This window comes from Gavia stellata, chromosome 4, assembly GCF_030936135.1.
Source record: "Gavia stellata isolate bGavSte3 chromosome 4, bGavSte3.hap2, whole genome shotgun sequence".
Classification (NCBI taxonomy): Eukaryota; Metazoa; Chordata; class Aves; order Gaviiformes; family Gaviidae; genus Gavia; species Gavia stellata.
Genome location: NC_082597.1, coordinates 55,929,888 through 55,955,254, shown reverse-complemented (window position 1 = coordinate 55,955,254; position 25,367 = coordinate 55,929,888). Strand labels below are relative to the sequence as shown.

Sequence of the window (25,367 nt, the reverse complement as noted above, 5' to 3'; positions counted from 1 at the left end):
GCTACCGCAGGGCAGGGGCAGCTCTGCAGCTGTCAATCCCCAGCCTTCCCCTCTCCCGCTGTCAAGCACTTCACAGCCTGTAAGCATGCACATCCTCGAGCCCTGTGGGCTGCAACGGCCCCATTTTGCAGACAGCAGAGCACCTGCACAGGAGAACCAAAGCCAGGGACAGTGCCCTAACCACAGTGCTCCTTTTTCCCTCCTGACAAAAGAGCTGGTGTCAGGTACAAAGGCCCGTTCTCTACTTGCATGCCACACAAGATGCTCTGAGCGAGGATGAAAAGGGCCAGGAAAAAAGAGCCCTGGAAGATAAGCAGGAGCAGAGATGTGACACTCTGGCAGAAATCTCCAACCTTCTCAGGCGGCTGGGAAGCAGGGGAGAAAAGAGCAGGTGCTAGCTCAAGCCTCAGCCTAGGACCCTGGTCACTCCCTTCTCTTTCCCGCATGTCTGTGGCAAGTCAGTTTGGTCTTCCACATATTTAGTATCTCGTAGCATTTTTAAACTCTCATCTGAGCACACAGACGTTTCAATGCTGACTTGTGGCCAAGCATATGAAGAATGGGGGTAGGAAGTTCAAGAGGAGACATAGAAGGTGGTGCTCTGAGGGCACTGCAAAAATGAACTGATAGGTCAGGAGGAGGGAAAGAAACAGTCTGAGGTTATGAAATGATAGAACAGCTGGCTAGATAGAGCTGGGTTTTTTTTTTAAACGAAAAACAGGACTCTCACCAACAATACAATGTAATAAAGTGTAGTACGCAACTACTCGTTCAGGGAAAAGCCTCCCTGCTAGTAGCCTTAGCCCTTACACTAGCATGAGGCTGATACCTGTTTTTGATGCCCCTCACAGAAGAATCCGTTCACTCAGCAACATGCTGCAGTCATGTCTGAAGCTCCGTGAACGACCAGCATGTGCCCCTCTCAGCAGAGATTTTGGGCAAGGAAGAGATTTTGTCAAGGACACTGCAGCAACACCCTCCCCTATACTTCGGGAAACAGCCATAGGATTGTTAATGTCCAGAGAAGACTCCAGGTTTTAATAAGGTCACATCTGAAAGAGCCCCACATAATAAGCTGCATGGAAGTCAATTTATCGACCTCAGCACACAGGGCTAAGTCAAGCCTGCTGGGATTCAAAGTTGTGGTTGCAAGGCGCATAGGTAATTCATACCTGATGCTCGAGGCCATCCCCTCTGGCTACAAATGGGAGACCAATGTGATTTCTTAAATTTCATTTGGTTTAATAGTCCAGTGCATTATTATTCAGGACTGCAAGGAAGAATCTGCTTAAAATAGGATTTTTATTTTGACAATGTCACTTTAACAACAAATAGCTGGCTGCTCAGTTCCCTTAGCTGGGAGACAGCAGGTGCTCAGCTGGCTGATTTAGCAGCAGCAGCAACTGCCACCACAAGCTGCTGGGTGCAATTCAGAGGCTGCAATTCCCTATTGCCCGCAACAGGACTGAAGATTCCCAAGGAGGGGGAAGGGCTAACAGGAGTGTGAGAAGAGTCACAGGGGCAAGCTTAGGGTGAAGGATTATTAAACTAATGAACAAACCCCATTGCCACTTCACTGGGACACCTCATTGGACCAGTATCAGCTGCCTTCCCCCAGCCTTGTGTGCTTCCCCCTCCTGTGTAAGGGAAATGAACACTGCAGGCGGGAGGCTCCTTTCCCCTCCCCAAAATAACATGTCCACTTTTCACCTGCATGCAACATCAGCAAGATATTCCATGGTCTTCTGAGACCCTGCCCAATGGCTTCCGTTTATGAAATCAAATCAGTGTTTTCAGCTCTGCCTTAGTAAACAACTAGAAAGCAAGAAAACCATGTTGCACAGACTTGCGCTTGCAAAGCCTACAGAAAAGCAGGGCTATGGCAATACATCTTAGCAAAGGGGATGTTACAGCAAGTGGCTTGTGGCATGAGATTGCTAGAGATGACCTTAAAATAATCTTTAAAATTAAAAATAGATGGTGCATGTGACTTCGTGGTTTGCTTTTTGTTTTAGTTTGGGGATTTTGTTTTATTTTTAAAAGTGTACTACATAAAGAACATCAAGACAAAAATTCTGGCCATTTCCTTTACCTCCCCCATCTAGCAATGAAAGTTTTTTCTAGGCTGAAAAACTATGACAATCAGCAGACCAAGAAAATTACGTCCTCCTAAACAGTGAGAAACTGAAACTTGTGATGTTAAAAGGGAATGGGATTTTACTCAGCCCATGTCAAATTCTGGTTGGTCTTCACTTGCTTTTGCTACTGTCTATACCAAGACTTGTATTTATTCAGTTGTTTTAAACTGAAGACAGCCAGTAGACTCAAAACTCTCTTACCTACAATTAAAGTATTAGAACTCACAGAAACATCCGTTACACCTCAGCAGCAGGTCTCTAACTAAGTCCCCAAAAAAACTGAAACACAGAGCATGCATTACTCTTTATTGTAGCCTTAGATGTATCAGGCTTGATGACAGTACCATTTTTTAAATCCATCATGGTGGGGTGGAGGGGGAAGATAAATTGGTACAAGCCCAGTGTAAAACAAACATTCCCTTTGGGTCATCTTTAAAACTAATCAGGACAGGACACTAGAAAGCACACTTAAGGAAACAAACAAAAACCTTCTAATTGTTTTATAAGCATACTATCAGTGGAAGAGGCCTGAGTAAAAAATAATACTATATGACTGTATTAGCTGACTGTTATTGTTGGCTACTCAAGCAAAGTAGGGCTTCAACAACCCAGAATTTACAGGACTGGGAGCCTGGTGGGTCTCTGGTTTTGATTTTGTGCCAATTCACATTCACTCATGGTCTTGGATAAATCATGATGCCGTCAGCAACTTTAGCCCAGCTGGAAAACGGGGTTAAGAAAGTAGTGGACACCCACCAAAAACTAGGGCTTGCCTGCACGGGGACACACACGAGAGGAAAGCTGAAGCACTTTAAGCAGATGGGTAAAATGGCATTAAACCCCTGTGTGGACAGATTTATACAGAACGCAAATGTGTCCCTGATTTGCCTGCTTCACTACTAAACCGATTTTTACTAAATCAGCTGAAAGTTAATTTAAATCTAAATAAGGGTATGGTCAGATCAGCCAAGCAATTGGGTCAGTGCAGGCTAACAAGTTGCCATCCTTTCAGTTAAGTATCAGTAACTCACCATATGTGCTTCTAGTCTTCTGTAATGCAAAGAAACTTACAGTATTCTCAGAGAAGTCTCCCACAAACTGTTTTTGTGCTACTTAAAAATCAGAGGGGACAGTTTGGCTGGGAGTCAGCAATCTGGTACATTGGCAGGGGCAGGCTACAAAGGATGTCCCTAGAGTTGCCAGTCTAGCATCATTCCTCAGCTCCAAAATTAAATAGACAGTCAAACTTTTAATTTTCCCAAAAGAAGACAGAAATACAGCTTTGACCCTGCTGGGATACTGCCTCAGGAACACCCAGAGATGTTGCCACCAAGAAGGGGCATGCATCTGCAGCAGGACATTTTCCAGCACCACAGTCACTTGATGGAAACAAGAAGCCAGTCAAGGACTGTTGGCAACTCTCATGTACACTACTCCAGGACTGGGCAGGGACTCAAGAAAATGACTTCCCAGCCTCCTCCCAACAGTGACCCCAACCGTGCACCTGCCTCAACAGATGCTGGCATGCCTTTACAGCCTTGACAAGAAAGTGCCTCATGTGCTAGCTTCCTCACTTGGAGGAGGCCGCCTAAACCACATGGGCTCAACACTGGGTGGGACAGACCTCCTGTGAGCGGACACGGAGATCTGAGCTTGTTGCTGAATACAGGGGAGATACAGAGCTGTCACAGTAGCTGTTTCCTGAGGAACAACAAGTTGCTGGCACCAGGGAAAACGCTGTTTTAGTGTCTACCTGATTTTCTGTCCTTTCTGCCCCAGTGTTACATCACCTTCAATTGGGATTTTGTAAGAATGAGAGTACAAGGACAGAAGAGAGACACCACTGCTCCCCCAACCCTCCTGTGGTGGGAGCAGGCTCAGTCTATTGTACCCATCCATACCATAACCCCTTCCAGTCAGCCTGTCAGTGTGTCACCAGGGCCATCCTCTCCCGGCTGCTCTATTTCATCAGCACACACCAGTGCCAGGACTCCTCGCTGCTTGCTCTCTACCCCTTCTCACCAGGGCTATGCAGCATTAATTCTTTGCTGGCAGCTCTCGCTCTCCTCGTAAGCGTTCTTCCTCGCAGCTCCATCAAGCACACCTCTGCTCCAACCTGCCACCCCACACCGCAGCCCCAGCCGCCAGGCTCCTGACCCCCAGGACCCACAGCTGCCCCAGCCCAGCTGCCTCCTAGCCCCGGCGGCGCTCTGCATGCGTTTCGAACAGGAAAGCAGCAAAAACCGCATCACCCCAGGGAGCTGGCTCAGACCACCAGCCTCATCCTACCTGCAGCTTAACTAGCACGTTAAGGCTGGAAGGGGAAAATGCCCAGTACCCCCCCTCCCCCACAACCCCACCAGCTCCCTCCCCTCCCCAGCTCACCACGTAGCATAAACCCTTTTGTTTCTCGTCAGAAATACAGCAATTATTTCAGAAAAATCTCTGCCCTCATCACTGGTAGAAATACCACAGTCTGAGACAGTAGCTCTCTTGATAATCACAGACGGTGGAATATTCCAGAAAAAGCGGAAGATTTGGGGAGGGGAGGAGGTATCTGGGATCCAGTCTTCTTCCTCTCCCTGCCAATCCCCCTGCATCTCTAGCAGATTTCATTTGTATCATCAGGATTTCTGTGAAATTTTCACCCAACCCTCCCTCTCTCCCATTTCAACTCCTGGCTCAGCTCAGTTAAAGGTGCACAACAGTAACACACTGCTCCACTCTTCTCACAGGCTGGACAAGTAAGTCTTCAGCTAGCCACATGCAAACCATTAAAAATATATTAACATAACCAGCAGGGTCTGTCACTTTTTCTTTTCTCCCCCCCTCCCCTTTTCTTAAACACAGAGAAGGAAGAAATCTTGCCACAGTAACAAGAGGTTTTCATCAAGTCTCATTACCTCAAGCACAGCCGTGCACCACAGCCCCCACAGAGAACAGCCTTCGGTTCCCGCTGTCATTAAAGGAGTGAAGATCTTAAACAAAAATTAAACCCAGGACAGCATGAAGTTGGGAGCACACAAATGGATAAGGCAGTGAAAGGTGCATGAAAGCCAAGTGAAGGAGCAGGAGCAGAGCCACCAGACAGGGCTCTACTCAAGCGGCTCCAGAGGGATGGGGCAGGTTAAACATGTCCCACAGAGCAGGGCAAGGGCAAGTATTTTCAAAATTTCAAGCTGGCATCCAGAGGTATGCTGTATTTCCCAGAAACTTAGTGACACAGCAATGTCCTGGAACATTAATAAGGCTCAGAGTAAAACCAGACCAGCAATTAGGATAAGGAACAAGTTTTTTCTAAGTCTGAGATGTTGCACAACAAGGATGAGTTTGCACACTCTTTGACACATGTCCATTTTTACTCCAGGGGCTCCTTGACCCTTCCAAACAGCATTGTGGCCCACATTTCCTGGAGCAGCTGCACAGCGCATCTTAACCTGCAGCAGCAGCTCTAAGCCTGAAACAGGATGGCTGCTGCTGTTGTTACTAGTTTGGGAGGAGGGATTGAAGGGTGGGAGGCAGTAACTCTACATTCAAACAAGGCATTTCTAAGACAGGGAGTTGTTAGTCAAAGGGCTATCAAGTCAAAGTGCCCTTAAACTGTAGTTTCTCAAGTACTTCTTTGGGCAAATCGCTGGGTTAAGCAGCTTTCCTCTCCACCCTGGCTACTTTAATCCAGATCAATTCCCTGATCCAGTTCAGTGTGCAGCAGCACATTCAGCTGCACTGGCACAGCTGAACAAGCAGCTAAGGAGCAGCAGCAGGGGCTGCTGAAAACACTTGTAAAACTACACCCTCCAATTCAACAGGCATGGCGCTTAGCCCCAGAAGAGCAAGACGCTGCATGCAAACCCCACGAAAACAAAGATAAGGGAAGAGGGATACTTCATGCATGGCTAACTGGAAAGAGATGACCCTGAGCCAAACAAGACATAAAAAACCAAAAATCTGATGACAGCATGGCCGTGTTTTATGCACCTCTAGATGAGACATAAGTTTTATTTCCTCCATGGGAATGGGGGAAAGCAAGAAGCTCTCCCTTGTAAAGCAGGCAGTACAGTCAGGAAAGGCAGAGCTATGCAGAAGGGCCGACAATGGTAAAGCACTGATGAAAGGTGGACAAGGACCTCTGAGGAGCAAGGAGGATGATGAGAACCCATGGCAGGTGAGGAGTGGGGACTGTGTGGGGACACCACAGAAATATCTCCCTGGCAGAGCAGTGAGGAACAGCCAGGACACGAACTGGATGACACAGAAGCAGGATGGGGATGTAGAGAGGTCCACCCTGGGCGCAGAGGAGGGGATCAGGAGAAACACAGTAAGGAAGCTACTTCACATCTCTGATGTCACAACTATTCCAGTTGTGAACAGTTTAAGGGGTCATTCATTATGTGAACAGTTCATACACCCTTTGGTTCTGGAGTAATTACATCCACCCTGTAAAAAGACATCGCATAATGAGGTCTACCAATATCACAGAAGCAGATAGGGGAGTAAGCAAAATGTCTGACCGTACTAAGAACAGACCAGAAAATAGCACTGATTCCATAATGATGAGATACAAGTTAAAGATACATTTGCCTCTGCAGCACTGAAATCTGCTCTACTCATCCTACCTTGGAAAGGGAATACAAGGAATGGAGGGGGTTCAGCAAGTGGCAACAAAGAGAAGAGACTTGGAAGACAGCAAATGCTTGCATGAAGTCCACACATGCAAAACAACAGCTATGTGCCAGGGGGGGGAAAAAAGTCTTCTAGTGCAACCAGATTATTACTGCATACCAGGGCTGTGACACAGTGGGTGCATGCTCCTCTCCCCAGGAAACCCATCCATCCTCTCACAGCCAGCCACTGCAACCTGGCAGTAACTGCCATCAGCCATGGGACAGTCATCCCTTGAACAGATAGCAAGGCAGACTCTTTCCCCACGCCTGCCAAAGTGGATACACTGCATGCAGAGTCTTCACTACGGAGCCTCATAGTTGGTATTTTCCACAGACTTGCAGACAAACAGCTTGGCTGGGTTGCTCTCTCTACCCGCTTCAACATAGATGGCACAAACTCTGTCATGTAAAAGAAATCGAGACCTGCTTTAAACTGATTACAGCAATACACTGGAGCCTTACCCATACTCCCGAGTTTGACAGCAACATAATTAGGTCAGGGGCTAGCTGTGCTGTAACAGATTCCTTGGACTCGGCTCTATCCAAGGTAGAGACACACAAATACTGCTTCAGCTTGTATCCACTCACTTGCCAGCAGCCTGGATTCTTGAAAATCAACTCCAAGTGATTAGCCTGTCTCAGATCACAACTCAGGCCCTTGATGTGGGCTCCCAGCTCCGTACTTCTGCAACAGCCTCCAACAGCAGTGCTAAAGACAGCAGAGTTTGAGCCAAGGTACAGCTGCCTGCAGCTGAAACAGGCCTGCAATAAATGCCAGAGGAGAAGGGGAGGCAAGGCTCTAGGTGGCATCTGCAAGGAAGTCACTTGTATTGTTGCAGGCTACAGTCATCCCAGGGACCAGGAGTTTGACACCCATGATTAAAGCATAACCAAGAAATGTTTCCTGACAGTGAAGTCTATTAGGCTGTGGAACAGGCTCCCATGGGAAGAGGGGGAAGCCTCATCCCGCTGTCTCTATATGGAGTGACAGGGCAGGCAGTAGAGAATAGAGCTCCAGGACTGGTGAGATGGCCTGATGGAACCAGTCCCACAAGATGCCTCTTTCAGAAGTAACACCAACTTAAGAAATTCCCTCCACCACCCCTGCGACATCCCCTCCCCAGTTCTGCCAACACTGCTGCTTGCAAGGCAGCATCATAGACTAGATCATTGTAGTCTGGGTTGTTTCATATGTTTGGAGGGATGGGGCTTTTGGCCCACATCAGGTCACTGATCTATTTTACATCACAGTCCTACCAATGGCTGCATCCACACAACCGATGGGATGACAGTGGAGGTACAGGACAGGAATGTGAGTTGAGGAAACAGCAATTTCTTAGGCCATCCTACCGGTATCTTTATACTAACCCTGTGTGCATGAATTCATGCAAAGAAAGGCAGTGGAAGATGCAACTAGGGTGGAGGGCATTAACTATATCATGATTTAGCATGGTCAGACGTGTGTAATTGGACATGACCTAACATATAGAAATTATCTTAATTTACAGCAGAGAACCTCACTCTTAATAATGTGTCTGGTATCAAGTAAGCTTCTGACACGCTGGGCCAGCACTAACGTAGTGTTTTAGATCTGAAGGACTGTCTCAGTTTTGACTTTATTTAATGTTTAGTTGTCTCCCTTAACATTTCCTTTTTATATTTTTTGAATTGGGGAAAGGTGAGCTTGGTTTTGAACTGTGCAGATCAACAGAAACGTGTATTTTGCCCCTTGTAAAGCTAGCAGATGCCTGCCTGCCTTTTTGGTTTTTGGGTTGTTTTTTTTTTTTTTTTGGGGGGGGGGGGGGTGTTTTTTGAGGATGGAGCAAGGGGAAGGTGGTGTTAAGAACATCACAAAGTTCAAAATTAATGTCTCAACTTGTAACACAGTTCCCCCTCTCCCACAACACTGGTTGCAGAAGCTACCCACGGCTCACACTACTCATGAAGCTCCATATGGTTCTGCTTCCCTTCATTTTTCCTCAGCCTCACAAGCTTTGGCACTGCTCAGGTTTTCCTGGTCCTTAGGAAACAGGAGAGATTCCAACAATTCCAGCTTCAACTTCCTTTGCTTTTATAAAGCTCCTCCAGTGCCACCTACGAAAAACCTATGGTAATGGCAAAGCATAAAGGCAAATCTGTCTGAACATCACGTGTGCGATAGAATTTTTCATATTGCGCTTAGTATTATTAACGATTACTTATATTGCATTAGAGTTGAAGGACCTCAGTAACGTCAGGGTCCCTCACGCTCAGCACAACGTACACACACACCAACAAACATCTGTGCCTGACTAACGGGCTAGTAATGTTATTTCATTTAAGGTAGAAAGGCTTCAAAATGGAGCGTCATTTTAAAGCACCATGAGTTGACAACCATTTGTACAATTATCACAAGCCACTCAAAGCAAGCTTCCAGTACACCCAGGAAGTAATCATGTACACAGTGAGTACCCTGTACGCACCATAACTCAGCAAGTGCTTTTTGCGGCTCCCTTCTACACTCAGTCATGAAGGATATAGATCATTACAGCCTCCAGCTATAGAGCTTTAGCTCACAGAGTAGCAGCTCACACTTTTAGCTCTGGAGATCCCCAGTTCAATCTGCTGCATGTCAGCCAAGAGGGCAGCTGTCATATAATTACAGCCACAACTTTGCATGTGAAAAAGTAGGGAGAACAAACAGAGATCTTACTATAAAATTCTGTTTGCAACCTGCTGAACAGCTCCCATATATATAAGATGAATCACGCAAGCGCAGAGCCAGGAGGAGTAAGGCTTTAGCCCCTTATCAGTCCAAAAAAAGAAAAAGAAAATAAATAATTCTCATTGCTAAAACCAAGATATCTGAAGTCCAACAAGGCATCTTAGTTTCTTTCTGAACTATAACCATTCACCAGCAGCCAAGCCATTTGGCTATGCAATTTAAGTACTAAAATTTAAGTTCAAGAAATCTTAACTCAGTTATATCGTTTTCTTCAAACTCTACATACAAGCTCTCAGAAGACTTAACATTACCGAGAATCCAGGAGAAGAGTATGTTTGAATTACAAAGGTACAAACCATGGCAAAAAATTCAGTCTCAAATGAAAAGAACTTTTAATGAGTGCAACACGGAACAATTAGACCAAGTTTCTTCTTATCCATTAATCTTTCTGCAGCTCATTCTGCACACACAGAACAATTTTTGAGCCAAACTTTTTTGCAAACCAAGACATTCAAAAACAGAATTTGAAATAATGTAATCCAGATTTAAAGAAAAATTAGTTTTCCCCAAAAAATATTCTAGAAATCTGTCTTTCCTCAGTAAAGCTATTTCAGGCTTAATATACAGATTAAATTCTTTGCAGAACATTCTCCTCTCCTAGACAGTCCCATCCATCCACCCACCCACCCATCCACCCGTGACCCAGCAGCACAGAACCTGTGGGTCCCGCATTGTCTGGGGTCAATCAACCATTGCGGACCACCAGCGACAGACGGGAGCTAACTCTTCACCTTCCTGCAGACTACTTACCTGCGCTTGCTAAATACCATTCAAAGTAGACCGATCTGACTCAAACTTTTCAGTACCTGCCTGCAAGAAAACAGACTCACTGAAACACATCAACTAGGTCATGCATGCTACACCAGTGGCCTTTCAAAACTCCCCGAAATGCAGTGCTGCACTTCCAACGGGATTTGAAGTACCACCTAGTAGACAGACAAGCTGGAAGGTGTTCAGGTGATTGCTACCACCAAGTGCAAGCCTGCAACAGTTAACTCCAGAATTCAGCACAAGCACGGACACAATAACACTTTGTACTCAAACCAGCCGAATTCTCTGGTGACATCCTCTCATCAGCCTCATTTGTTAAGATGCGTTTTCGTTTGGCTCAGATAGTCTTCTGCTCCTCACCTCAAGCAAGACCTACTCAGGAAACACGAAACTACCCGACCATCTTGCTCCCTTTAGAAGAGGGTGAGGGAGAGAAGCAAGGACACAAAGCCCAGTTTTGAAGAAAGCTACGTGCAGCTGCAGCAGCACAGAAACATTTGGGGCCGATTATACACATGCAGCAAAACCCTGGCTGGGCTCATCCCACAGAAGGGACCCATAAAAGGTTCACCTCTCCCTCACCTACTGCAACCAGGCAAAGCTCACGAACATCTGAACCACACTTGTTGCAGACATCTAATGAAAGCTGTACAACCCTATGCAGAGATGTCTGAAATGAGACACCATTATGCTATTTTCTGGTATTATTTCTGTAAATTTAGCACTGCTAAAAGGTTCCAGATAGACATTCTCTGAAGACTAAATCCTTTGCCTACCCTGAGAAGATATGCAGAGAGAACAGCAGCAAAACATACACGTGCTTTTCTCATGTCTCCCAGGCTGAAATGACTGACAAAGGTCCAAAATGAGGGACACACATAAATTATTAATACTTCACTAGTAGTCTCACTGTTGCTGTGACAGTCTAAAGACTTAACAGAGGCAGGCTCTGCAGGGAAGTATTACTTTACTTCAAAATCATTCATTCAGGAAACTTACATACTGAGGAGAAAAGAATCATTCTGCAGCACGCTCTGTCAAACACCTCAGCTTTAAGACCCTTCGTTTCTAAAGCAAAGGCAAATTTAACAAGAACAGGAAATCCACACGAAGCATAAGGAGCTTTGGATTTCAAGTGAACAACACTGGAACAGCATTACTTCTGGACACAAACCCTAACACACATCTTCTCATGCCTGACCTGGAAAGTCCATCCCACTTCTGAGAGCCAGATAAGTGTTTTGTCTCTGCAGCCTCTATGCTGAAAGAGCCAAGTGGCATACCAGCGAGAGGATAATGGGTAGCTGTGCACTAGCAAGTGGAACAGAGCCAAAAAGCCACTTCAGTTTGCTGCTTGGGCTGCAACCTGTGCTTTAAGCCCGTGCAAGGCTCCGGATTCATATTCTCCCCGACCTTTTATTTCATTCCAGTTCTCTTGCTATACCTGCTGCCACAGTAGCCACGTACCCATAAGCAATACACGGAGAGATGCAGCTTCATACTGATCTATTTGCTTCCTTTCCCCTGTTGCAAGGGGAACAGTTTATGCAGGGGCATTAGTCTGTTTTACATTAATTTCTAGAACTGGGACAAACGACCTGAACTTTGATATTTCTGAAAAAAGTGAAATTATCTTCATCTTTCTTAGTAATCAGAATAGATTTACTTTTCATTCAAAACACAAAACTTCCCTCCCAAAATACCTGAAGTAGTTACTGAAATGTTTTCTTTACCAAAGCCCTGCAAAGCCTCAAGATGATTAATAACATTTTGAATACGAAGAAGCACAACGTTGCTCCATACCAATAACAAAAAAAGAAAGCAGTCAATTTTTCACACAATAAAGTAATTAATTTTGAAAACTAGTACTTTCTATTAAAAATTCTTCCATTTAAAAATCCAGAAAGGTTTTCAATAACTCTAGATGCTGATGGGGGCAAAGAAAAAAGAGACCCTACCCCCAGCTGGATGGCATTCCTCTCTTTGGGTGCAATGTGGTAACATCTGATTGATGCATCTGATCCATTCCAAAACTCCAGGCGATGTTTTAATCGTCAATGGGTAGAATCCTATTAATTTGCAGAAAAAAAAAAAAGAAAAACAGAGTAGAATATGGAGGCAGGACACAGAGCAGCTGTCATTTGTCTAGCAGATCCAGCTGATTTAGCTAGGTCCATAATAATCAACAAATTAAAAACTGAGTTGATGGCAGAAACTCGTCTCTACCAGTATAAGCCCCTTCCTCCCCTCCACCCTCTTTCTGCAATCTCAGCTTAACCCAGACTCCCAACACAACCTGGAACGTTAGTCCCATACCAAAGGAAATTAAATAGGAAAAATAGGGAAAGGAGTGGGAAGAGATAAACCAGGGTAAATAGGGATAGCATGAAGAGCCCATTGGCATGCAACCAAGTGCCTGCACAGGCCCTTGCTCCGGCAGAAAACAGTAGATCAGGCACATACGAGGAGATGGCAGGAGAGCAGATGCAAGAAGGTGAAGGTTCAAATGGCCCCTGAGCTCAGGGGATAAGAAATGGCAGCAGGCAGTGTATAGAAGTGAGCCCCAGCATGCACAACAAGCTCAGCCTTCAGAAGTAGCAGCATACCAGGTGACCCACTAGCTTGATGTTTGCTGTGATAGGCATTTTCATTATCAACGGACATGGTACAAGAAATATAGTGTGAACATTCCACACTAAACGAGGCTTCCCAGTCCACCCATAAATTTATTTTGCTATCATCCAAACTCAGATCCACCAATATCAACCACTTTTGCTCCTGAAGGAGCCTCCACTTACAGTCTTGCACCGAACAGTTGCCACTGTTTCATTTCAGCACTGATGAGCACTGCTAGCCCTCAGGATCCACCAATGTAAGAGGCAGCTCAATCACAAGAGGAATCTACACATTCCAGCAGCGGCCAGAAGGCGAGCATCATCAGTGTGACCCTTCCAGCTGGCCAGCTGATGCATCAGACCAGCCTACGTCCCAGCCAACGAACCTAAAGCCGGGCACGTTCCCACTAGAAGTGGAAACCTGGTTGAATGGTCAGCAGGATAGCTGGGAAATACTCCTGGTCTAGCTGGCTGGCCACCTGTTTGGGCACGTGAGCTGCACAAAGGTCTCTGGGCACATCACTCAGTTGCCTGATTGTTTCTTACACCTGTTCTGCGTTGCCAAGTCTTGTGAGGATTAACAGCAGAGAAGAGCTGGGTGGGCAAAAGCAGGGAAAGCGAGAACAAGCTGATGTATTGTAAAGGGAAGGGAGCAACAGCCTGAAGATGGGATCTTACAGTAGGAAAAGTGGTTGCTACAGCGCAGAGCAGGAGCTGGGGGAAATGGGAGGGGGCTGTTAGAAAGAAGGCAGGCGAAGGCATGCCACCACAGGGAGCAGGAGGGGCATGTAGCCCAGGTGTCATAAATCAGGTATTGCGGCCAGAACCTTACACCAGCCCTTAAAGCCTCTACTGCTGACTGAGGGGCTCTAGGCTCAGCAACAAGCAGGACCTGCTACAAGCATGCCTGCCTGGCAGCTTCAGATAGTCATTTAAGGCATCTCAGGTCCAGACCATTAAGTACCCTGAAGATAAGGACCAGACCTTGAATTCGACACATGGAGCTCACACAATGAGAGAAGGATACACTCCCTGCCCTGCCAAGGACTGCACAGCTGCAGCTCGTGCCTACCCTAGGCTCCCCAGAGCAAGCAGTTGCATACCGAGCCAGACTGCCTTTGTAACCAATCCCCCCTGGCCTGTCAGGAGGGCCTGAACCCTGGACCATCAGCAGTGAAAGCACAAACCTCCACCTCACACTCTAAATAATTAAACTCTGTGGGAGCAGCAGCAGCCTCATAAAACCCTTACACAGACCAAGCCAGTCATTAATGGGGGTCAAAGATGAATGTTCCATTTTTTTTTTAAATGTGCTTTGATGCATGGGGAGAGTGGTGAGAGGACATCTTCATTACCCTCTTCGGTACCTGATGAATTTTTCCTTTCCTGGCTATCAACACCTCCTACTTCCACCTGAACCCCATACTGCTGGCAATCATCCGGGCAGCCAGAGACAATCAGAAGGTGTGTTTGGATGACATCTGTGCTAGCCGGTCACCTGCAGGTAGGGAAGCAAAAGGCTTTGCTGAGCAAAGTCAGGCTCTACCAGAGGCTCAGCCAATGCTTATTACGAGGTTTGGGTTTCACACACATACCGCTGGGTGGAATCCCAGGGCCAATGTGATGCCAAAAGTCATGCAAACCACAACCTCACACACCATCTCCCCTACAGCAAGGCAAAGAGCAGAGCACAAGCCAGTAAAATCTATTGGGATTATTAGCTTGGGCTCGGAGCCAGAGCTGGGAGCTGCCACAAGGGCAGGGAGGCTGCCTGCAGCCCTGCAGGTCAGTGGGAAGGAAGTGGAAGTCCCCTGACAGGCAAGGAGAGGCAGCAGGCAGGAAAGGCAAGACACAGTTGAGAAAAGGTCACAGAAACACTAGTCAGACCCGCCCCTCCTGGCCTTAAAATACATATATACACACACGTGTGAGCTTCTTACTGCTCTGCCTTGTTCAGACATTTTAAAGGAGAGCTCTGCTCTTTCCACTCCCTTTGCATTCCCCCAATTCACCTCAGTTTTGGAAATGGTTATTTAGGCTTTCCATCAGTGAAAACCTCAGCTGGGGAGAAGGGAAAGCAGGTTGATTTGCCGAACAGGACACCACATTGACACAGAAAACTCCCCCAGCAGCATGCCGGGGTGTTGGATATTCTATCGGCAGTGCCAATTCCAGCCTGCACCGGCCGAGCCTCTGCCAGCCTGTTTTCTCTGCTGCGTTTGCCCCGTGGGGAGGAGAGGCCACAGACTAGAAGTGGCTCCAGGATCTCTGCTACTGTGCTGATGAAGTGGTTGGTGTAGCAAAGCCAGCTTTTATTATTTGTAAGTAGTCCTGATAGATGCCCCTTTTTTCAGGTCACTAGGAACCCTCTCCCAGCAAACCCCAATACTTGTGCTTTCAGAGGGGAGTTAAAAGCTTTATGCACAACACCAGCACTCATCTTTCGCAGCATGGCAAAAGCAGCAGCTGTTACTTCCATTATTCTTGGAAATAAGGGGGAAAATAGCTAGGACTCTCAAGCCTTGGCACGTCTTCCCCCCCGCCGTTTGGCTACCAGAGCTACGGTTACTATTCAGGGCAGAAGTGCTCAACAGGGCACACATTCCAGGGGGCTGAGCCATCCCGCGTGGCCAGGCTCAAAATGGCAGACAGCGATGAATAGGATAATTAGAAAGTACAACAGAAACCGCAATATAAAACCAAGCAGCTTCTATCACAAGAAACAGTTCTATGGCATGGCTAGATCCATCACCCCGTATGCTGGGTCGTGGTGGTGCCTCAGGAGCCTGCTGCTATTATCTGTTTGCAATCACATTTCAGCCTGTCTTTCTGCTTAATGCACGAAAAGCAGAGCTAATCAGATTCGCTCTCTCTTTCTGCTTAATGTCTCCAGTTCCCAAGCATGCTCTGTACTGCTTCAATTGATGTTCAACTACACTAGCCAGGAGCACGCAGTGCAAAAAAAGAAAATAATAAATGGAACTACCTATTAATTTTAGTCCTTCTTTCCACTTATTATGTCTAAAATTCCTTCTACGCTTGAGCTTTGCAAACAAAAGTCAGGAAATTCCCGTTTCCCTCTCTATACCACACCCAGCTCACGTATGGGCTCCCTTCTCCAAACCGCTCTTCCACTGGTATCTGGGCAATTAATTATAGCACAGACCTATCAGGCTTTCCTCTCACTCTCTGGGACAGCTTTTTTAAGTATTTCCTGGCTAGAAACCTCCACAGAAGGATGTCTTCTGCTGGCACCATAATAGCCCCTCTTTGTTAATCCATCTGAAGTGACCATCACATGCTCTCCTCCCCCCCTCTCTCCACAGCACTATTTAATTATTGCAGTCCTACATGGAAACTCTAACATGCCCTCAGCACTTCCAGTCTGAGGACAAACAGGGCCCTGGAATGGCTGCTTTTTTCACTGCATTCCTTCACACTCCACAGGGCAGCTGGAGCATGGCTAGAGTCAGCTATGACACCTGGATCTTCGCTAGAGCAACCAACACAACAGCAAAGAAGCACCCAGACTGGGCAGATTGCATGAAAATTCAGCGAAGAGATCCAGGAAAAGACTGGCTTACAGGAACACACATCATCATGAGACAGGTTAAGCAGTGCAGGAGGAGAGTCACCCATTACAAGCACAATTGAAGATTTGCCAGAACAAAAAAAAAAAAAAAAAATCAGCAAGTATTTACAGGAGATGAGAAAGAGATGCATGTGGAAGACAAAAGTGCCAGGATACATATATCTATCGAGGAGTGAAAAAAAGGGAGACTGCAGAGCTGAAACTCCGGACAGCCCCTGTATCTGTACATATCCCCCAGCTAATACCCACTACATCAATCAGGAACAATGGCAGCTCCGGAGAAGACCCCGATTATCCAGCTCCTTCACTAACATCTTCCCCAGAGGCTGCACGCATGTGCAAGGGGATGGAAGAAAAACATACTTCTCAATGAGATTACTTACAACATTTTCTATATAGCCCCCTCTCTTATAAATGTGTCTTTTTTAAAAAATATTGCAGCGGGCTTATAAGTATGTCAGATTTTAAAGAAACATATCCTTGAAAACAAAGACACTTTGTGCTCAGCATATCCAGTGGCACCATTATTCAATATCAATACACTGGTTCTTTCCTTTATTCACTCTATCCTTGGAACACAAATCCACTGTAACAGCCATCCAGTATATAATCTTACCATGCAAAGCAACACAATCCTACAATAATCTTTCTCTTGCCATAATGTCTTCACATACCAATGAGAAGAATTTAGGCTTAAATGCTCTAAAAAAAAAATCCCAACCAAGTGCAGTACAGCATAAACCAAATCTCTAACAACTCTCAAGTTGGAACAAATTCCCTCGTCCCTCCCTACTACTTTCCTTATTTGAAAATGGCTGCACAAACATTTCTAATTTGTGCACCACACCAATTGCAACCTGCCCCTCCCACCAGCTACAGCCGCTCAATCGGTCCACACATGCACAGGCTCATTGCATCCTGCTGCCTCTGGCACAGTACTCTTCACTGACATCATCTTCACCTTCACGCTGTACAAAATTCACCAGACAGACACAATATATGCTCCTTTAGCCATAAAGCAATCACTGTAGGCCAACAGATGCCTCCATCTAGTCTCCCAAATGCACACTCTGACCTGCACCATGCCCCTGCTAAGTAGGCACTTGGGCATGCATCTTGTTAGGTGACACATCCCTCCTTCCCCGCAATCAGCAAGGGCTAATGCAGATACACTGATCCATCAACGGCAAAGACGAGGCAGAAACACTGTTCGTGCCTGTCAGCGGAAGCAAAGTTCGCCTTGGCCAGTTCCCACGGAGTCTGAGCTTCAGCACACCCCTGGCTTCATTGCATCCCTGGAGCAAGACAGCATCATTCTGCACTACCACTGCACTGTCCTGCAAGGCCTTCCCAATTTCTGCTGGTGCCTGAAAATTAGTTAGGCAGTTGCACCTGGAGCAACTGCAAGTCACATTTCAAAGATGGAGAGACCTCCTCCTGGTGCAACGGTACTCAACTTCAGGCCTGGCCCACCACGGGCATGCAGAAAATTCTCCAGACATTTTCCTGCCCTTGCCATTTATCCCAGACCTCAAGGACCACCTGGTCCCACCAACTCCAAGGCCTCAGTCCAAAAGGCCACCATCACCACATTTGGGGAAGCTCCTTTCACGAGCTCAGCCTACAGCTATCTCCTCAGGCAGTCTCCTTTTGCCCTCTCGTAGGGGAGGGTTATGCCTACTATTTTTTGAGCCCTTTAATATCCTTAGGCTCTGCCTCTGAGCGGATACCCTCACAGCAATGGGCTGTTAGCAATGGGCTCTCGGGAACTACGGTATGCCTCTTACTGCAGAGGCAGTGAAACTCAACCTTTTCCCTTTTTTTCCCCCTTCTGAAAATACTGCTTGGGAATGGAGTCAGCATCTGGACGCACACAAGTATATCCCGGGGAAAGAATGAGAGGAGCAGAGGGAAAGGGAGGGACCTGAAAATGAAGGCTGAGGGCAAGGTTTCACATTACAGCTGAACCAGGCTAATAGTTCACTGCTGCCAAAAAAAGGGGGGCCCCATTTCAACCTTTCTTTCATTCCCTACCTTTCACTGCTGGCAAAACAAATCTCGCCCCTCCTGCACGGCAGCTCTGATACTAGCCTGAACCTGGTGAGCAGGTTCAGCTCTCTGTCCCAGGAGAAAACTATTCACTTTTTTATATTTTTGGGCAAGTCAGCTTTCCGAAAGCTGAACAAGCTGGATCTGTTTAGCACCAGAGTGGGCACAAGGCAAGGAATACAGCCACAGAACCACGAGCAGGGCATGACCACCCATCTTGGAAGGAGCAAGTGGTTAGATTGGTTCAGCCACAGCAAGAAAATCCATCCTTACCCACGTGAAGCTGAAGTTTCACCCAACAAGTATACAAGTCAGCACAAAACAAGGGGCCTAGCTGAAAAGCCTGCAAAAGGTGTTTGCTAATTATCTTAAAAGAGGGAGCTTTACCTATTATTAGGCTCTACCTACCAATAGCATTTCTGAACTGGATGATGAAGGCAGCCATGTAGGTAAAGAATGACACTAAAACTGAGCAGACCAAAACCAGACAGAAATATGAGAGGTAGTGCAGGATTTCCAATAATAATTGTGCCTATTTCTAAACTGGACTCTGTTATTATCAAACAAGATGGCTGCCTTCACTATGCTCAGAAATGTCTATTTTCATTACAAACTTAACAATTAGTTTCAGGGTGCTCTTGATAAAGCATTTTTCTTTCCCCATCAGCTTCTACATCATCAGATGAACAAAAATAATGCAGTTCTTTTCGATTAAAAAAAAAAAAAAAGCCCATATTACTCCACTGTCTTTATTCCTCTCCACCTCCTCTGCTCAATTACTAAAAGCAATTTACAGACAATAAATGTAACTTCACAGCTGCCTGTATGAAGTATTCCCTTCATTTTATAGATGAGGTTACAGGCTATACAGAAATTAATATCAGCGAGGTCTACTTCAAAGCTGCATAAGCAAGAGGAACAGATGAACTCTTAAAGAATACAGATCATGCCTGTACTCTAGTAAAACCAGTAATAAAGAATTAAGGATGTTACCAGTTGGATATAAATTCCTTGAATGTATCTGCTTAAATACAGTAACAAACAAAAGCTTGTTTTGAAGTTTTGCTTGGTTTTATTCTGTTTTTATTAGGAACAACATAATGAGATTTCAGATTTACCACTCAGCATCCCATAGACCAAACATGCTTGCTTTACTAGTAAACACATGCTTAACTGCTAACCTCACAGACTCAAAGAGGGTCTTCCCAGTTGGTACATGATCACTAGGAATCTGCAGTTTGAGACACCGTACATAATTTTAATCAATGAAGATAAACAAACCAGGAGAGAGCCCAATGTTTTCTGCTATAGCCTCGTGGGCTTTGGCAGAGCTAGGAGGACCAAGAACCTATATCTGCTAAAATCGCCAGCGGTGAATTTGAAAAAGCACCAGGAGTAGCAACACTAAAGGGGGAAAAAAAAAAAAGCGCAGTTTTGTGCAGGCACTCTTCGGATGATAACTGCTCCTTAAGGCTTAATAAAAATGCATGGCCAACTTTTCTTCTTCCACACATTAGCAGAGCTCAGAAATAACACCTGAGTCTAGTTATACAACTCAGCAGGCCAAGCTTCCCCTAGGAAGGAAACACCACCAGCCTGCAGGTACTCCAAAGGCTGAATCATCTGAACAATCCTTTCAAGGGAAAATAATCCTATTAAGAATTGGGGTGTTGGTATCAAAGACAAAAAGGAGTGTTAATTTTGGCACTCTTTAATTACACTGGTTCCACTCCATCCATTTACTACCAAACCTAACATCTGCAGGTTAGTAAATTCACCACGTTCCTCCAACCATCCCCAAGGTCCTTTCCTGACACCGTCCCCTCTTTAGCCAACAACTGCCTGTCATTGCCTGTACGTTTCCTTATCCCTGACTAACACAAACTAGTATTTGTACAACCACAGGGCTTGGAAAACTAATTTAGGATTAAGGCCTTTGTTTCTAGCCTGCATACAAATACCAGGCATGCTTAAACCAACAGGGCATTGTGGGCTTCTGTGCTGTGACTAGCTTAAAACCAAAAGCTGTATCATGCATGCATCAAAACACAGACAGGCTTCAAGATGGAACAAAAAACCAAACACAACACAAAGAATTTGGACTTGTAAAATCTCTTGCATGGAGAGAGCTGATAAACACAATACCATTTCCAGCAGAACTGCTATTTTCTGCATTTTCACTGCAGCAAGCACAGATGTTTGTGCCCACTGATACTAGTGCCCTTTCCACCCAAGCCTGCAACAGCATCACAACCTCGTCCTAGCACCGAAAACAGCTCAGTAGATGTAGCTGCTGCAGAAAGCGCTGCCTGCCCCAGCAAGCAAGAATCCATGCACAGAACACACAACTCACGCTCCCCTTTCCAGGCAATGTCTGGGATGTTCTGACAACCCATCAAGCCTCAAAACCTCCCAACAGCTGCACAACAACAGCAGGAGGAGAGAGGCGACAACAGGTAGTCCTGCAATTTAAATTGGCACCCTGATGTTATCAGCAACGCTACAGGAGTCCACAACTCAACTCCTACCACGACCCCAGTCCAGCAGCCCTCATCTGCTCCACCTGAGGACAGGCCACAGAACTCCCCTCTCTCCTAAACTCTTCCAAAGGGGATGGATTGGGAAAGAAACCAATGGCTCAGGCTGAGAATTTTATTTTTGAGGTTGGTAGATCTGTTGTGGAGACTGATCTACTGATATTTTTCTAATATAAGGAACATATAAGATGCCTAGAATTTGATAGCTGCTCTTTAATTAAATTGAAATAGGTAAATCACAGCCTGTTGCCATGGAGAATGAACAGACACAGCCTCTTGACTCCAGGGCAGGATCAAGCAGGAGAGGCAGACAAGGCTGTGAAATTAAAAACACCTATTTTAAAGCAAATGGTCTTGATAATTAGCAAAAAACGTAGCATAGGGAAATAATATAACCATATGGCAGGAAGTGGTTTTCAAGGTGAACTACAAAGCTGGTTTTAATAAATGAATAAACTGCTGGAGCTGCTGGGTCACTCACAGAATCATATACGCAGGATTAAACATGATTTTAAAAATACACAAAAAAACCAGCAATTAGTTCTTCTTCCACTTTCCTGCCTATAGCCTGTATCTGTGTCTGCTCTTATTTTTAAGGACTTGTTTTAAGTGATTAACGTTTGCACCTATTTGCAGTTATCAGAGAGCCGTCAAACTCACACGTTTTCAAAAGGCTTGCAGTTCACCCTGAAGCGAGAACTAAGTTTATGGGATATAAAACCTTTTACCTCTTGTGCAGTGTCATTACACAATCCTGGCCAGGTCATCAGACACTAATAATCATTCCTGAATCTGTGCATCCCCGTTACGACTTCGATGACAAAGTGACTTTGGAGGAAATTTGTCCTCTGCACACCACATATCCTGTGCTACATCTCTCAAGAAGCACAGCTCAGAGAGAGTCAAAAGGTAACACTGGTCTGTCAGGGGGAGGCAGCATGGCCTTTGGCACAAGCTTGGCTGAGGGACAAGAGCCTTGCACGCTCCCTTCCCAGTTTGTCCAGAGCACAGGGCATCAAAATATTCCACCCCTTCCTGCTTCCAATCTCACTTGCTACCAGCTCACCCTTGTCAGCAAAGGCTGCCCAGAAAGATGGGGCTGGATAGTTTATGTTGCAGTTGTCACAACCCTTTTAAGACACTTCTGCTCTGCTCAGATCTAAAAGGGCCACAGCAAGGAAACTCCCTCATCACCTTTCCAAGCCCAGCCAGGGCAAATCGGAGCAAGACTGTCTTACAATGTCCAGCGAGCATGTGGCCAAAGTGCATCAAATTCAAAATAGCTTAAAAATACTTGAAATAAATTGTACCTGATGACTCAGTTTCAAAAGTGGGCTGTACATTTTTTTGAAGGGAAGGGACAGATGAACTAACTTTCACTTCAAACCTCCCGTCCACTCTAGGGGATAAGACAGCATTTTCTCCTATTTTGTGAAGACACAAGTTGTCAGCCACAGTCATTAGTCTTCCATGGCAGCTAATGACCCCCATGAAACAAACTGTCAGGGTCCTAGTCCATGCCCTCATGACACAGCTGGTTACATTAAAAACCACTCACATTCTCAGCCCTAATCAGCACAAGTTGAGCTGACTATAGACAAGTTCCCATCTGTTCCCCACCATGACCAAGAAACACCTGCAAATGGAAGGGACAGGAATCTTGGGAAAAGAAGGGGTTGGGGAAAAATGAGCAATTAAAATTAGTATTGCCTGCTTTCACAGTTTTGTCTGGTTTTGGAGCATTTGCTGCTTTAACTGAAGTCATACCCGGTAAGATTCATGGCCTTCATTAAAAATAAACTCCAGGTCCAAGTCTGCATGAAGATATGCATGAACTTGCAAATCTGGTTCACCCTGAAGGATGCCAACATGGACCCCAACGCCACTCCTTAAAAACACTGGGGTGGGGGCGGCATGAGCAGGCTAACTTGTAGTCTTTGAACAGTTGAGGCTGACAGCAGTATCTGCCCAACCTCCTTGCTCATGCACCCCCTTTCTTTCCATAGCCTGCAGTGAGAGGATCTGTGAAACATCTCAGGACACATTAGCTGCACTGGAAGGTGCTACACACCCTCAGCTTCCCCTCTCCCTGCTGCCTTCCCTGGGGTGCAGTTGGTTTCCTACTGCTTCAACCACAGTCCTGCCCCACCACCTGAACACAAATGGCTTCACTGGGGCTGTTTCTGTCCTCACAGGCACCGGGCACTCAGAGGACGGAGCAGGTGGCTTGTTTCTCCTCACTTTGTAGCTCTACTTATGTTTAATTTTGACTTAAAGAGAAGAGATTTAACACAATTATCAAAGCCGGCCTAGCACCTCCCTCTGAAAGGGAACTGTGGTTTCTTCTCCGTCCGCACAAGCCAAGTTAACCGCACAGGGGAAGACTCCTTCCCAGGGACACTCCTAGTTGGACAGAGCCAGGGCTAACGGGCGCCTGCATTAAGACTGAAGCCAGGCGGCCACTTGGCATATGAAGGAAGATGTTAGCTGTGCCCAGGAGCAGATTATTTTTGTACCACAGCAGAGGGTCGTGGGCCAAAAATTTTTAAAAAAGGAAAGAAAAAAACCCAAAAACATCCCTCACAAATAAAACTGTTCCCTTCAGCAGTGTCACACAGCGCCATACACACAAAGAGGGGAGAGCACTCGCGGGGCTGAGCCCCCTGCCCAGGCTGTTCACAGCCCCCTGCTCCCATCACTCATGCTCTCCCCTTGCCTGCTCTTCCCCGACCTCCAGCCTGCCCCCTGCCACCCCACCTCCCTGCAAGCCCCTCCTGCCCCCCTCAGCCCACCTCCCCAGGACCTCTTTCTCCTACCCACAAAACTTCTCCTGACCTCTACACCCCTCCCAGCACCACACTCGGCACCCACACGCAGCAAAACCGGGGGACAGCGCTTCCCAAACAAGAAGAGGCTTCAGACGCCAGCCTTGCCGGGGTATTTTTCAACCGGCGGCGGGTCTGGCCATGCCGCTGCCTGCGCTCCCACTGGGAGTTTCCAGCCGTAAACCTCGGTGGCTGCCAGGAGCGTGTGGCACACGTGCGCGCCCCCGCCGCTGTCAACAACTTCCAGTCACGGTCCCGGTGGGCAAGTCCCGGATGGGCGAGCGGCTGCCTACCACCGCCAGCAATAATCTGGCTTGGGAAAGGCAGCTCGTAAACGGGATGGCGCTTTAACAAAAATAAAGATCACCTTAATATTCTCCTCAACAGCCAGAAAAGTCACGACGTGTTGGTCCATGCGGGGGGGGGGAGGGGGGAAGATGGGCGAAGGGAGGGGAAGGAGGGGGGAGGCAATGCACAAAACCGCACGGCGTTAACTGTTTGTTCGCCATAAAAAGAAAACAATATGAAGGAACTGGAGATTAACGACAGTTGCGCACAGCCAGACAGACAGAAACTCACGCGAAGGGATGAACGGCAGCCTGTGGGAAGCATCAGCGCTTCCCCCCGCTCTCAGCAGCCGCAGAGAGACTGCCCGCTGCCCCCGCCGCCGGCAGGCCCGGCTGCCGGAGCCCTCCGCGGACCAGCGCGGAGATGCCCGTCCTTCACACGCGGGGGAGGCGGCTGAGGAACGCGAGATCCGAAGGTGCCGGGTCCCCCTCCCGCAGCGCCCCGTGCCCGGGGGCGCGGGGAGAGCTCGGGTTTCGGCCCGCTTGAAAACGAACAAACAAAACCCCCAGTGAAGGCGGCACACGCCGGGGGGGTGGCACACAAAACCCAAGAGATTAAAAAAGTCACCTCAAAACCAACGGGGGGGTGCGGGGAGAAGAAGCGGGGGTGCCAGTCCCCCCACACGCCGCCGCGCACCGCCGAGGCGCGCCGCCCCCGTCGGGGTGAGACACCCCCCCCGCCCCTCCCGCGAGGTGGGGGGTGCGCCCTCGTGCGCAAGGTGAGGCGGGCGGGCAACCGCCGCAACGGCCGCCGCTTACCTGTTGGGGGCCAGCCCTCAGGGTCCCATGGCAGCCCCGTCCCGTCCCGCGGCGGGCAAAGGGGCTCCCGACTCTTTGTTGCGCGGAAGGGAGCGGGTACGGATCTTGTCAGCTCATGTGACGCGACGGGCCCGGTCGCCGGGGCTTTTCCTTGCTGGTTTTTTCCTCCCCTCTCCCCTGCCCGCCCTCCGCCGGCGCTCAGGAAAGGCGCCGCAGCCGGGCGCGGATCTCAGGCCCGACTGGCTGCTGGCAGAGCGGCGGCGGCGGCGGGGGAGGAGGAGCCGCCGCCGGCGGGGCGGCCTCCCT

General features: G+C 47.3%; 1 protein-coding gene across 1 annotated transcript in view; it reads right to left on the bottom strand.

The window, feature by feature from the left end:
* The window catches only part of TCF20 (transcription factor 20), a 129,657-nt gene extending 104,568 nt beyond the window's left edge, over positions 1–25,089 (bottom strand). Inside the window, exons 1-2 of the mRNA XM_059816898.1 lie at positions 25,062–25,089; positions 12,296–12,406 (exon numbers count right to left, since the gene is read on the bottom strand). The gene's annotated coding sequence lies outside the window, so the exon portion shown is untranslated. The remainder of the gene's footprint in view (positions 1–12,295; positions 12,407–25,061) is intronic.
* Between the last annotated feature and the right edge of the window lie 278 nt (positions 25,090–25,367).